The 12,656-nt window shown below is 39.4% G+C and overlaps 5 non-coding genes across 5 annotated transcripts; all 5 read right to left on the minus strand.

Moving 5' to 3' along the window:
* Nucleotides 1-1,382: 1,382 nt before the first annotated feature.
* On the minus strand, nt 1,383-1,465 carry Trnal-uaa (transfer RNA leucine (anticodon UAA)). The gene has a single exon. It is a non-coding gene; the product is annotated as a tRNA-Leu (tRNA).
* A 370-nt stretch (nt 1,466-1,835) lies between these two features.
* Nucleotides 1,836-1,918, minus strand: Trnal-uaa (transfer RNA leucine (anticodon UAA)). The gene has a single exon. It is a non-coding gene; the product is annotated as a tRNA-Leu (tRNA).
* Nucleotides 1,919-2,288: 370 nt separating this feature from the next.
* On the minus strand, nt 2,289-2,371 carry Trnal-caa (transfer RNA leucine (anticodon CAA)). Its single transcript has one exon. It is a non-coding gene; the product is annotated as a tRNA-Leu (tRNA).
* A 6,914-nt stretch (nt 2,372-9,285) lies between these two features.
* Nucleotides 9,286-9,368, minus strand: Trnal-uaa (transfer RNA leucine (anticodon UAA)). The gene has a single exon. It is a non-coding gene; the product is annotated as a tRNA-Leu (tRNA).
* Nucleotides 9,369-10,190: 822 nt separating this feature from the next.
* Trnal-uaa (transfer RNA leucine (anticodon UAA)) lies at nt 10,191-10,273 on the minus strand. The gene has a single exon. It is a non-coding gene; the product is annotated as a tRNA-Leu (tRNA).
* Between the last annotated feature and the right edge of the window lie 2,383 nt (nt 10,274-12,656).

Here is a 12,656-nt window from a genome sequence, read left to right on the forward strand (position 1 = left end):
ATCACACAGATTAACCCAGCTAATACCAGAGGTGGGGTTCGAACCCACGCGGACAATCGTTCATTGGAACTTAAGTCCAACGCCTTAACCACTCGGTCACCCCGGTTGAAATTTCAGGTTACCTAGATTACTTGAACTTGGAAAAAGTACTGGCAATGAACCCTAATATTTTAAATCGTGTAAAAGCATTGACATCTGTCGACCGTCTTATTTCTTTATAAATTTGTCGCTTTGATAATTCAAAAAATTGAGTAGAACTGCAAAAAGGGATGGCAATATTTAGGACTTTGAATTGGAAATTTTGAGATGTGGAAGGAATAACTGCGCATCGTGAAATAACGGCTGGTAGAATTATTGTAGCTATTCTATTTTTCCAAGTTCGATACTTCGCCAAAACGTATAATGTTAACACATTTCCACGGTTAAAACTCTCCAAGCATCCCTCAATCTTTTTATCACACTGGTTAGCCTAGGTAATACCATAGGTGAGGTTCGAACCCACGCGGACAATCGTCCACTGGAACTTAAGTCCAACTTCTTAACCACTCGGCCACCCTGGTTGAAATTTCAGGTGAATAATGTTACTTAAACTTGGAAAAAGTACTGGCAATGAACCTTAGTTTTCTAAATCGCGCAAGAGCATTACCATTTGACGACCTTCAGATCTTTCAATAATTTTCCATTTTGATAGCTCAACAAAATGAATGGAGCTGCAAAAAGGGATGGTAATATTTGGGATTTTGAGTATGAAATTTTGAGATATGGAAGGCATAATTGCGTACGTGAAATAACGGCTGCTAGAATAATTGTGGCTATTCTATTTCGCCATGTTCGATATTTCACCACAACAAGTCATGGTAACACATGTCCACGTATAAAATTCTCCAAGCATCCTTCAATCATCTTATCACCTAAATTAACCTAGCTAATCCCAGAGGTGGGGTTCGAACCCACACGGCCAATTGTCAATTGGAACTTAAGACCAACGCCTTAACCACTCGGCCACCCTGGTTGAAATTTCAGGTTACCAAGATTACTTGAATTTGGAAAAAGTACTGGCAATGAACCTTAATATTCTAAATCGTGTAAGAGCATTAACATCTGTCGATCTTCTTATTACTTTAATAATTTGCCGTTTTGATAATTCAACAAATTGACTGGAACTGCAGAAAATTATGGTAATATTTGGGATTTTGAGTTTGAAATTTGAGATATGGAAGGAATAATTGCGCATTGTGAAATAACGGCTGGTACAACTATTGCAGCTGTTCTATTTCTCCAGGTTCGATACATCTCCACAACGTGTCATGGCAAACAGATTTCCACCTTTAAATTCTCCAACCATCCTTCAATCATCTTATCACCCAGATAAACCTAGCTAATACCAGAGGCGGGGTTCGAACCCACGCGGACAATCGTCCATTGGAACTTAAGTCCAACGCCTTAACCACTCGGCCACCCTGGTTGAAATTTCAGGTTACCAAGGTTACTTGAACTTGGAAAACGTACTGGCAATGAACCTTAGTATTCTAAATCGCGCAAGAGCACTACCATTTGACGACCTTTAGATTTTTCAATAATTTGCCCTTTTGATAACTCAATAAAATGAATGGAACTGCAAAATGGGATGGTAATATTTGGGATTTTGAGTTTGAAAGTTTCAGATATGAAAGGCATTATTGCGTATCGTGAAGTAACGGCTTGAGGAATTATTGGGGCTTGTCTATTTTGCCCTGTGGGATAATTTAACACAAGGTGTCATGTTAACGCATTTCCACGGTTAAAATTCTGCAAGCATCCTTCATTCATCTTATCACACAGGTTAACCTAGCTATTACCAGAGGTGGGGTTTGAACCCACTCGGACAATCGTCCATTGGAACTTAAGTCCAACGCCTTAACCACTCGGCCACCCTGGTTGAAAATTTAAGTTAATAAGGTTACTTGAACTTGGAAAACGTACTGGCAATGAACCTTAGTATTCTAAATCGCGCAAGAGCACTAACATTTGAGGACCTTCAGATTTTGCAATAATTAGCCGTTTTGATAACTCAACAAAATGAATGGAACTGCAAAATGGGATGGTAATATCTGGGACTTTGAGTTTGAAAGTTTGAGATATCGAAGGCATTATTGTGCATCGTGAAGTAACGGCTGGTAGAATTATTGGGGCTTTTCTATTTCGCCATGTGGGATAATTCAACAGAACGTGTCATTTTAACGCATTTCCATGGTTAAAACTCTCGAAGCATCCTTCAAGGATCTTATCACACAGGTTAACCCATCTAATACCAGAGGTGGGGTTTGAACCCACTCGGACAATCTTCCATTGGAACTTGAGTCCAACGCCTTAACCACTCGGCCACCCTGGTTGAATATTTAAGTTAATAAGGTTACTTGAATTTGGAAAGGGTACGGGAAATGAACCTTAGTATTCTAAATCGCCCAAGAGCATTACCATTTGAGGACCTTCCGATTTTTCAATAATTTTCCATTTTGATAGCTCAACAAAATGAATGGAGCTGCAAAATGGGATGGTAATATTTGGGATTTTGAGTATGAAATTTTGCGATATGGAAGGCATAATTGCGTATCGTGAAATAACAGCTTGTAGAGTTATTGGTGCTATTCCGTTTTGCCATGTGCGATACTTGACCACAACGTATCATGTTAACACATTTCCACGGTTAAAACTCTCCAAGCAACCCTCAATCTTTTTATCACACAGGTTAGCCTAGCTAATACCAGAGATGGGGTTCGAACCCACGCGGACAATCGTCCATTGGAACTTATGTCCAACTTCTTAACCACTCGGCCACCCTGGTTGAAATTTCAGGTTAATAAGGTTACTTGAACTTGGAAAAAGTACTGGGAATGAACCTTAGTTTTCTAAATTGCGCAAGAGCATTACCATTTGACGACCTTCAGATTTTTCAATAATTTGCCGTTTTGATAACTCAACAAAATGAATGGAACTGCAAAATGGGATGGTAATATCTGGGACTTTGAGTTTGAAAGTTTGAGACATGGAAAGCATTATTGCGCATTGTGAAGTACCGGCTGGTAGAATTATTGGGGCTATTCTATTTCGTCATGTGGAATAATTCAACACAACGTGTCATTTTAACGCATTTCCACGGTTAAAACTCTCCAAGCATCCTTCAATGATCTTATCACACAGATTAACCCAGCTAATACCAGAGGTGGGGTTCGAACCCACGCGGACAATCGTTCATTGGAACTTAAGTCCAACGCCTTAACCACTCGGTCACCCCGGTTGAAATTTCAGGTTACCTAGATTACTTGAACTTGGAAAAAGTACTGGCAATGAACCCTAATATTTTAAATCGTGTAAAAGCATTGACATCTGTCGACCGTCTTATTTCTTTATAAATTTGTCGCTTTGATAATTCAAAAAATTGAGTAGAACTGCAAAAAGGGATGGCAATATTTAGGACTTTGAATTGGAAATTTTGAGATGTGGAAGGAATAACTGCGCATCGTGAAATAACGGCTGGTAGAATTATTGTAGCTATTCTATTTTTCCAAGTTCGATACTTCGCCAAAACGTATAATGTTAACACATTTCCACGGTTAAAACTCTCCAAGCATCCCTCAATCTTTTTATCACACTGGTTAGCCTAGGTAATACCATAGGTGAGGTTCGAACCCACGCGGACAATCGTCCACTGGAACTTAAGTCCAACTTCTTAACCACTCGGCCACCCTGGTTGAAATTTCAGGTGAATAATGTTACTTAAACTTGGAAAAAGTACTGGCAATGAACCTTAGTTTTCTAAATCGCGCAAGAGCATTACCATTTGGCGACCTTCAGATCTTTCAATAATTTTCCATTTTGATAGCTCAACAAAATGAATGGAGCTGCAAAAAGGGATGGTAATATTTGGGATTTTGAGTATGAAATTTTGAGATATGGAAGGCATAATTGCGTACGTGAAATAACGGCTGCTAGAATAATTGTGGCTATTCTATTTCGCCATGTTCGATATTTCACCACAACAAGTCATGGTAACACATGTCCACGTATAAAATTCTCCAAGCATCCTTCAATCATCTTATCACCTAAATTAACCTAGCTAATACCAGAGGTGGGGTTCGAACCCACACGGCCAATTGTCAATTGGAACTTAAGTCCAACGCCTTAACCACTCGGCCCCCCTGGTTGAAATTTCAGGTTAATAAGGTTACTTGAAGTTGAAAGAAGAGGTGGGGTTCGAATCCATGCGGACAATTGTCCATTGGAATTTAAGTCCAACGCCTTAACCACTCGGCCACCCTGGTTGAATATATAAGTTAATAAGGTTACTTGAATTTGGAAAGGGTACGGGAAATGAACCTTAGTATTCTAAATCGCCCAAAAGCATTACCATTTGAGGACCTTCCGATTTTTCAATAATTTTCCATTTTGATAGCTCAACAAAATGAATGGAGCTGCAAAATGGGATGGTAATATTTGGGATTTTGAGTATGAAATTTTGAGATATGGAAGGCATAATTGTGCATCGTGAAATAACAGCTTGTAGAGTTATTGGTGCTATTCCGTTTCGCCATGTGCGATACTTGACCACAACGTATCATGTTAACACATTTTCACGGTTAAAACTCTCCAAGCAACCCTCAATCTTTTTATCACACAGGTTAGCCTAGATAATACTAGAGGTGGGGTTCGAACCCACGCGGACAATCGTCCATTGGAACTTAAGTCCAACTTCTTAGCCACTCGGCCACCCTTGATGAAATATCAGGTTAATAAGGTTATTTGAACTTGGAAAAAGTACTGGAAATGAACCTTAGTTTTCTAAATCGCGCAAGAGCATTACCATTTGACGACCTTCAGATTTTTCAATAATTTGCCGTTTTGATAACTCAACAAAATGAATGGAGCTGCAAAAAGGGATGGTAATATTTGGGATTTTGAGTATGAAATTTTGAGATATGGAAGGCATAATTGCGTACGTGAAATAACGGCTGCTGCAATAATTGTGGCTATTCTATTTCGCCATGTTCGATATTTCACCACAACAAGTCATGGTAACACATGTCCACGTATAAAATTCTCCAAGCATCCTTCAATCATCTTATCACCTAAATTAACCTAGCTAATCCCAGAGGTGGGGTTCGAACCCACACGGCCAATTGTCAATTGGAACTTAAGTCCAACGCCTTAACCACTCGGCCCCCCTGGTTGAAATTTCAGGTTAATAAGGTTACTTGAAGTTGAAAGAAGAGGTGGGGTTCGAATCCATGCGGACAATTGTCCATTGGAATTTAAGTCCAACGCCTTAACCACTCGGCCACCCTGGTTGAATATTTAAGTTAATAAGGTTACTTGAATTTGGAAAGGGTACGGGAAATGAACCTTAGTGTTCTAAATTGCCCAAGAGCATTACCATTTGAGGACCTTCCGATTTTTCAATAATTTTCATTTTGATAGCTCAAGAAAATGAATGGAGCTGCAAAATGGGATGGTAATATTTGGGATTTTGAGTATGAAATTTTGAGATATGGAAAGCATAATTGCGCATCGTGAAATAACAGCTTGTAGAGTTATTGGTGCTATTCCGTTTCGCCATGTGCGATACGTGACCACAACGTATCATGTTAACACATTTCCACGGTTAAAACTCTCCAAGCAACCCTTAATCTTTTTATCACACAGGTTAGCCTAGCTAATACCAGAGGTGGGGTTCGAACCCACGCGGACAATCGTCCATTGGAACTTAAGTCCAACTTCTTAACCACTCAGCCACCCTGGTTGAAATTTCAGGTTAATAAGGTTACTTGAACTTGGAAAAAGTACTGGGAATGAACCTTAGTTTTCTAAATCGCGCAAGAGCATTACCATTTGACGACCTTCAGATTTTTCAATAATTTGCCGTTTTGATAACTCAACAAAATGAATGGAACTGCATAATGGGATGGTAATATCTGGGACTTTGAGTTTGAAAGTTTGAGACATGGAAGGCATTATTGCGCATTGTGAAGTAACGGCTGGTAGAATTATTGTAGCTATTCTATTTCTCCAAGTTCGATACTTCGCCAAAACGTATAATGTTAACACATTTCCACGGTTAAAACTCTCCAAGCATCCCTCAATCTTTTTATCACACAGGTTAGCCTAGCTAATACCATAGGTGAGGTTCGAACCCACGCGGACAATCGTCCACTGGAACTTAAGTCCAAATTCTTAACCACTCGGCCACCCTGGTTGAAATTTCAGGTGAATAATGTTACTTGAACTTGGAAAAAGTACTGGCAATGAACCTTAGTTTTCTAAATCGCGCAAGAGCATTACCATTTGACGACCTTCAGATCTTTCAATAATTTTCCATTTTGATAGCTCAACAAAATGAATGGAGCTGCAAAAAGGGATGGTAATATTTGGGATTTTGAGTATGAAATTTTGAGATATGGAAGGCATAATTGCGTACGTGAAATAACGGCTGCTAGAATAATTGTGGCTATTCTATTTTGCCATGATCGATATTTCACCACAACAAGTCATGGTAACACATGTCCACGTATAAAATTCTCCAAGCATCCTTCAATCATCTTATCACCTAAATTAACCTAGCTAATCCCAGAGGTGGGGTTCGAACCCACACGGCCAATTGTCAATTGGAACTTAAGTCCAACGCCTTAACCACTCGGCCCCCCTGGTTGAAATTTCAGGTTAATAAGGTTACTTGAAGTTGAAAGAAGAGGTGGGGTTCGAATCCATGCGGATAATTGTCCATTGGAATTTAAGTCCAACGCCTTAACCACTCGGCCACCCTGGTAAAAAATTCAGGCTAATAAGGTTACTTGAATTTAGAAAGGGTACGGAAAATGAACCTTAGTAATCTAAATCGCCCAAAAGCATTACCATTTGACGACTTTCAGATTTTTCAATGACTTTCCATTGTGATAGCTCAACAAAACGAATGGAGCTGCAAAAAGGGATGGTAATATTTGGGATTTTGATTATGAAATTTTGAGATATGGAAGGCATAATTGCGTATCGTGAAATAACGGCTGGTATAATTATTGGGGCTATTCTATTTTGCCCTGTGGGATAATTCAACATAAGGTGTCATGTTAACGCACTTCCACGGTTAAAACTCTACAAGCATCTTTCAATCATCTTATCACTCAGATTAACCTAGCTAATACCCGAGGTGGCGTTCGAACCCATTTGACGACCTTGAGATTTTTTAATAATTTGCCGTTTTGATAACTCAACAAAATGAATGAAACTGCAAAATGGAATGGTAATATCTGGGACTTTGAGATTGAAAGTTTGAGATATGGAAGGCATAATTGCGCAGCGTGAAATAACGGCTGGTAGAATTATTGTAGCTATTCTATTTCTCCAAGTCCGAACTTCGCCACAACGTGTTATGGCCAACACGTTTCCACGTTGAAGTTCTCTAAGCATCCTTCAATTATCTTATCACACAGGTTAACCTAGCGAATAACAAAGGTGGGGTTCGAACCCACTCGGACATTCGTCCATTGGAACTTAACACCAACGCCTTAGCCACTCGGCCACCCTGGTTGAAATTTCAGGTTACCAAGGTTTCTTGAACTTGGAAAAAGTACTGGCAATGAACCTTAATGTTCCAAATCGTGTAAGTGCATTAACATCTGTCGATTTTCTTATTTCTTTAATAATTTGCCGTTTTGATAATTCAACAAATTGACTGGAACTGCAAAATGGTATGGTAATATTTGGGATTTTGAGTTTGAAAGATTGAGATATGGAAGGATTAATTGCGCATTGTAAAATAACGGCTGGTACAACTATTGCAGCTATTCTATTCCTCCAGGTTCGATACTTCGCCACAACGTGTCTTGGCAAACACATTTCCACGTTGAAATTCTCCAAGCATCCTTCAATCATCTTATTAGACAGGTTAACAAAGCTAATACCAGAGGTGGGGTTCGAACCCACGCGGACAATCGTCCATTGGAATTTAAGTCCAGCGACTTAAACACTCGGCCACCCTGGTTGAAATTTGACGTTACCAATGTTACTTGAACTTGGAAAATGTACTGGCAATGAACCTTAATATTCTAAATTGTGTAAGAGCATTACCATTTGACGACCTTCAGATTTTTCAATAATTTTCCATTTTGATAACTCAACAAAATGGATGGAGCTGCAAAAAGGGATGGTAATAATTGGGATTTTGAGTATGAAATTTTGAGATATGGAAGGCATAATTGCGCAGCGTGAAATAACGGCTGGTAGAATTATTGGTGCTATTACATTTCGCCATGTGCGATACTTGACCACAACGTATCATGTTAACACATTTCCACGGCTAAAACCCTCCAAGTAACCCTCAATCTTTTTATCGCACAGGTTAGCCTAGCTAATGCCAGAGGTGAGGTTGGAAGCCACTCGGACATTCGTCCATTGGAACTTAAGTCCAACGCCTTAACCACTCGTCCACCCTGGTTGAAATTTCAGGTTAATAAGGTTACTTGAAATTGGAAAAGGTACGGGAAATGAACCTTAGTATTCTAAATCGCCCAAGAGCACCACCATTTGACGACTTTCAGATTTTTCAATAACTTGCCATTTTGTAGTTCAACAAAATGAATGGAGCTGCAAAAAGAGATGGTAATGTGTGGGATTTTGAGTATGAAATTTTGAGATATGGAAGGAATAATTACGCATTGTGAAATAACAGCTGGTAGAATTATTGCAGCTATTCTATTTCTCCAGGTTCGATACTTCGCCACAACGTGTCATGGCAAACACATTTCCACGTTTGAATTCTCCAAGCATCCTTCAATCATCTTATCACCCAGATTAACCTAGCTAATACCAGAAGTGGGGTTCGATCCCACTCGGACATTCGTCCATTGGAACTTAAGTCCAACGCTTTATCCACTCGGCCACCCTGCCTGAAATTTCAGGTTACCAAGATTACTTGAACTTGGAAAAAGTAGTGGCAATGAACCTTAATATTCTAAATTGTGTAAGAGCATTACCATTTGACGACCTTCAGATTTTGCAATAACTTGCCATTTTGTAGTTCAACAAAATGAATGGAGCTGCAAAAAGGGATGGTAATGTGTGGGATTTTGAGTTTGAAAGTTTGAGATATGGAAGGCGTTATTGCGCATCGTGAAGTAACGGCTGGTAGAATTATTGGGGCTATTCTATTACGCCATGTGGGATAATTCAACACAACGTGTCATTTTAACGCATTTCCACGGTTAAAACTCTCCAAGCATCCTTCAATGATCTTATCACACAGGTTAACCCAGCTAATACCAGAGGTGGGGTTCGAACCCACGCGGACAATCGTCCATTGGAAATTAAGTCCAACGCCTTAACCACTCGGTCACCCTGGTTGAAATTTCAGGTTACCAAGATTACTTGAACTTGGAAAAAGTACTGGCAATGAACCTTAATATTTTAAATCGTGTAAGACCATTAACATCTGTCGATTCTTTTATTTGTTTAATAATTTGCCGTTTTGATAATTCAACAAGTTGATTGGAACTGCAAAAAAGTATGGTAATATTTGGAATTTTAAATTTGAAATTTTGAGATATGAAATGAATAATTGCGGATTGTGAAATAACGGCTGGCACAACTATTGCAGCTATTCTACTTCTCCAAGTTCAATACTTCGCCACAACGTGTCATGGCAAACACATTTCCACGTTCAAATTCTATAAGCATCCTTCAATCATCTTATTACCCAGATTAACCTAGCTAATACCAGAGGTGGCGTTTGAACCCACGCGGACAATCGTCCATTGGAACTTAAGTCCAACGCCTTAACAACTCGGCAACCCTGGTTTAAATTTCAGGTTAATAAGGTTACTTGAATTTGGAAAAAGACGGGAAATGAACTTTCGTATTCTAAATCGCCCAAGACCACTACCATTTGACGACCTTGAGATTTTTCAACAATTTGCCATTTTGATAATTCAAAAACTTGACTGGAACTGCAAAAAAGTATGGTAATACTTGGGATTTTGAGTTTGAAATTTTGAGATATGGAAGGCATAAGTGCGCAGGGTGAAATAACGGCTGGTAGAATTATTGTAGCTATTCTATTTCTCCAAGTCCGAACTTCGCCACAACGTGTCTTGGCAAACACATTTCCACGTTGAAATTCTCCAAGCATCCTTCAATCATCTTATTACACAGGTTAACAAAGCTAATACCAGAGGTGGGGTTCGAACCCACGCGGACAATCGTCCATTGGAACTTAAGTCCAACGCCTTAGCCACTCGGCCACCCTGCTCGAAATTTCAGGTTACCAAGGTTACTTGAACTTGCAAAAAGTACTGGCAATGAACCTTAATGTTCTAAATCGTGTAAGTGCATTAACATCTGTCGATTGTCTTATTTCTTTAATAATTTGCCGTTTTGGTAATTCAACAAATTGACTGGAGCTACAGAATGGTATGGTTATATCTGGGATTTTGAGTTTGAAAGATTGAGATATGGAAGGATTAATTGGGCATTGTGAAATAACGGCTGGTACAACTATTGCAGCTATTCTATTCCTCCAGGTTCGATACTTCGCCACAACGTGTCATGGCAAACACATTTCCACGTTTGAATTCTGCAAGCATCCTTCAATCATCCTATCACCCAGATTAACCTAGCTAATACCAGAGGTGGGGTTCGAACCCACTCGGACAATCGTCCATTGGAACTTAAGTCTAACGCCTTAGCCACTCGGCCACCCTGGTCGAAATTTCAGGTTAATAAGGTTACTTGAAATTGGAAAAGGTACGGAAAATGAACCTTAGTATTCTAAATCGCCCAAGAGCACTACCATTTGACGACTTTCAGATTTTTCAATAACTTGCCATTTTGTAGTTCAACAAAATGAATGGAGCTGCAAAAAGGGATGGTAATGTGTGGGATTTTGAGTATGAAATTTTGAGATATGGTAGGAATAATTACGCATTGTGAAATAACGGCTGGTACAACTATTGCAGCTATTCTATTCCTCCAGGTTCGATACTTCGTCACAACGTGTCTTGGCAAACACATCTCCACGTTGAAATTCTCCAAGCATCCTTCAATCATCTTATTACACAGGTTAAGAAAGCTAATACCAGAGGTGGGGTTCGAACCCACGCGGACAATCGTCCATTGGAACTTAAGGCCAACGCCTTAACCACTCGTCCACCCTAGTTGAAATTTCAGGTTAATAAGGTTACTTGAAATTGGAAAAGGTACGGGAAATGAACCTTAGTATTCTAAATCGCCCAAGACCACTACCATTTGACGACTTTCAGATTTTTCAATAACTTGCCATTTTGTAGTTCAACAAAATGAATGGAGCTGCAAAAAGGGATGGTAATGTGTGGGATTTTGAGTACGAAATTTTGAGATATGGAAGGAATAATTACGCATTGTGAAATAACGGCTGGTAGAATTTTTGTAGCTATTCCATTTCTCCAAGTTCGATACTTCGCCACAACGTGTCATGGCAAACACATTTCCACCTTTAAATTCTCCAAACATCCTTCAATCATCTTATCACACAGGTTAACCCAGCTAATGGCAGAGGTGGGGTTCGAACCCACGCGGACGATCGTCAATTGGAACTTAAGTACAACGCCTTAGCCACTCAGCCAGCCTGGTTGAATATTTAGGTTACCAAGGTTACTTGAACTTGGAAAAAGTACTGGCAATGAACCTTAATATTCTAAATCGTGTAAGAGTATTAACATCTGTCGATCTTCTTATTTCTTTAATAATTTGCCGTTTTGATAATTCAAGAAATTGACTGGATCTGCAAAAACGTATGGTAATATTTGGGATTTTGAATTTGAAAGATTGAGATATGGAAGGAATAATTGCGCATTATGAAATAACCGCTGGTACAACTATTGCAGCTATTCTATTTCTCCAGGTTCGATACTCCGCCACAACGTGTCTTGGCAAACACATTTCCACGTTGAAATTCTCTAAGCATCCTTCAATCATCTTATTACACAGGTTAACAAAGCTAATACCAGAGGTGGGGTTGGAACCCACGCGGACAATCCTTCATTGGAATTTAAGTCCAACGCCTTAACCACTCGGCCACCTGGTTGAAATTTGAGGTTACCAAGGTTACTTGAACTTGGAAAACGTACTGGCAATGAACCTTAATATTCTAAATTGTGTATGAGCATTACCATTTTACGACCTTCAGATTTTTCAATAATTTTCCATTTTGATAACTCAACAAAATGAATGGAGCTGCAAAAAGGGATGGTAATAATTGGGATTTTGAGTATGAAATTTTGAGATATGGAAGGCATAATTGCGCAGCGTGAAATAACGGCTGGTAGAATTATTGTAGCTATTCTATTTCTCCAAGTCCGAACGTCGCCACAACGTGTCATGGCAAACATGTTTCCACGTTGAAATTCTCCAAGAATCTTTCAATTATCTTATCACACAGGTTAACCTAGCTAATAACAGAGGTGGGGTTCGAACCCACTCGGACAATCGTCCATTGGAACTTAAGTCCAACGCCTTAACCACTCGTCCACCCTGGTTGAAATTTCAGGTTAATAAGGTTACTTGAAATTGGAAAAGGTACGGGAAATGAACCTTAGTATTCTAAATCGCCCAAGAGCACTACCATTTGACGACTTTCAGATTTTTCAATAACTTGC

This window comes from Hydractinia symbiolongicarpus, chromosome 2 (genome assembly GCF_029227915.1).
Source record: "Hydractinia symbiolongicarpus strain clone_291-10 chromosome 2, HSymV2.1, whole genome shotgun sequence".
In the NCBI taxonomy this organism is placed as follows: Eukaryota; Metazoa; Cnidaria; class Hydrozoa; order Anthoathecata; family Hydractiniidae; genus Hydractinia; species Hydractinia symbiolongicarpus.